A 2,626-nucleotide genomic window follows, 5' to 3' on the forward strand; every position below is an offset into this window, starting at 1 on the left:
ATGTAAACACATGGAATCTGAGCCAGTATGGCAGTTCACAAGAAATCTGTTTGGGTGACTGTAAATATCTGACCACTACACACATCCATGTATAAGACAATGCAGTAAAGCATATTCCATAAATGTGTATATTTCATAAATGTATAATTTTTACTAAATGAAGCTTAAAGGGGTAGTTCACCTGAAATTAATATCCTATCATCATTTACTCACCATGTTTTTCCAAACCTGTATGACTTTACTTCTTCTGTGAAACATGAAAAGCTATTTTAAAGACAGTTAAACAGGGTGCAAAACAACACTGAACCCCATTGACTGTCATTATGGAATTTTTTTTTTTTTTATATCTTATTTTCTACAGAAGAAAGACACTTATACAGGTCTGGAAGGACATTATGGTGAGTAAATGGTGGACTATCCCTTTAATGCATGTTAAATGAAAGCAGACAAAAAAATAATAAATTACCACATTTTAACAGAATACTTTAAATATTACTAAAAAGCAATAAAACAGCTCTGAATAGAAAAAAAATAACATTAACATAAAATAACCAAGTTGCTCTCTTAAAAAAATTGTGCTTTGTGAAAATGAGAGAAAAAATTGAAAATAGGCTGCCGTTGCACGTTCTTGCACCTGTATACTGAGAAGGGGAAAGAGAGATGCTACTCCTCTGATAATCCATCTTGTTCCATTAGAAATGGTGATGAGAAAAAATGAGAAAAGACAAACAACAGGAATTTACCAAGTGGTCATAAATGATGAAGGCACTCAGATCTGCCAGAAGCCAAAGTGTGTTCCATAAGATTTCTTCATGTTCTATTTTGGGAAAGGCAAGCATAGTGCATGCACAGTGTTGAGAAGTAGTACTGGGCAACATCACCATTAAAATGGACAATTTCCTTTGTTTTCAAAAAACAAAACGAACACAAAACTGTACAAAAAGCCCACAAAACACTCACAATGTAATTCTTCAGTTTCTTTCTCAGTTCATGTGTAAAAACTCTTTAATTGGTTTTGCATTTTTTCCCCAGTTCCCTTCCAAACCTTGTCATGATCCCACAAGCACCTCCATAATATGGTCCAGTTCGGTGAGGTCCATTTTGGAAAGGCTGGTTCGAGCCAACAGCAGGAGCGGCAGCGCTGTAGGGTGAAAGAGTCTTGAGGAGCTCGTCCGCTGTCACCATGGGCGCCAGTTTCGTGGGGGCACACCCGAGGACGAGGTGCAGGGGTCAAAGTCATACATGGAAGTGTCAATGTCTGCAAACAGAATGTCGTCTAGGCCAGATCTGTCAAAAATCCTGAGGACGAGGCAGAGGGTGAGGTGCTCATGTCCAGGGCTGTTAGGAGGGAGAGTATCTGTGTGTTAGGGACCAGCCCATTAAGCTTTGGCTCAGGGCTTACTGCAGTCTTTGGAGTCCAAGGCCCCTGAGTTTAGGCTGGGGGGCACATCGGCATTTGGAGGGGCACTGTAAGGGATGAGGGGGAGGTAGCATCAGGCGCTGATGTAGTTATAGGTAAAGGTGAAGGACAGAGCTCCTCAATCTCATCTAGGGCAGAAGAGAAGCTGTCTCTGGCCACAGATGAAGAGAGTCTGGGAAGAGTTGGCGGAAGAGGAGGAGCGAGTGGAGAGGGTGATGTGCAAAGCGTGACACTGTCCTCCTCTAAAAGTGAAGCTGGGGTGAGACAGGCCTCCACAGGCGCTGGGTTTGACAGCCCTGATGATGGCGATGTAAGGACCGGAGAGGAGTGTGCCGGCGACTGAGACAGCGGCGGAGCTACCATAGACAACACACTGAAAGCAGGCTGCACCTCGCGGAAACCTTCATCCACGGGGTCGTCGGGTGGAGGGGAAGGGGGAAGAAGAGCGGCCGCAGGTTGCCCTCCTGTTTCAGTTCGTCCTGGATGCGCCTCAACATGTTGTTGATGAGTACACGCTTTTCCAAGCTGGGCTCGGTGAGGGCCCGGTGGTTATACAGCTTCACCAGAGACATGTTGAAGATGGTCTGCCTCTGCAGGGTGTAGGAGACCTTCGAGAGCCCTTCGGCCATCGCCCCGGCCCCGGCCCCTGCCGCCAGCGCTTTGCCTTCCAGGCCCTCTTCATCCTCATCTAGTTTCCGCTTTGCGCCTTTACCCAACATATATCTGCTTGGAAAGTAAAGAGAGACAGAGAGCGTGTTAGCAACACAGCCACTCGTAACCTTATTACACATTGCTGTTTATCTCTCTTATGACTCAACACTTGTTCCATATAAAAATAAAATAACTATAATAACTAATGGTCAAAATGTCAAATATAAACATTTCTAGAAACTGAGATTATTAAGGTCTAAGTGTGTAATTCTTTCTATGGTAAAATACTTTCTCCATGGGAGTTGAACATGCAGAGACAACAAGTTAGCCAGTTTTAGGTTATTTGCCCTTCAAGTGAAGTTCTAAATACCATAATTATGAGTTCTGAACACATGAATGAAGTTAATCACATTTACAATCGGGAAACTAGGAATTCTACACGAGTTGCTGAACTGTGACATTGGATTGGGAGAATTCAGTTGAAACATGGCAGAAACACTGATTTACAATATAGACAACAAAATAATGTAAGTAATATTTATATTTTATAATTTC

The 2,626-nt window shown here is 42.9% G+C and overlaps 1 pseudogene; it reads right to left on the reverse strand.

Annotated features, from left to right (window-relative positions):
- Nucleotides 1–1,040: 1,040 nt before the first annotated feature.
- On the reverse strand, nucleotides 1,041–2,215 carry LOC113113178 (SERTA domain-containing protein 2-like; annotated as a pseudogene).
- Nucleotides 2,216–2,626: the final 411 nt, after the last annotated feature.

The sequence above is a fragment of the Carassius auratus genome, chromosome 13 (genome assembly GCF_003368295.1).
Source record: "Carassius auratus strain Wakin chromosome 13, ASM336829v1, whole genome shotgun sequence".
Lineage (NCBI taxonomy): Eukaryota > Metazoa > Chordata > Actinopteri > Cypriniformes > Cyprinidae > Carassius > Carassius auratus.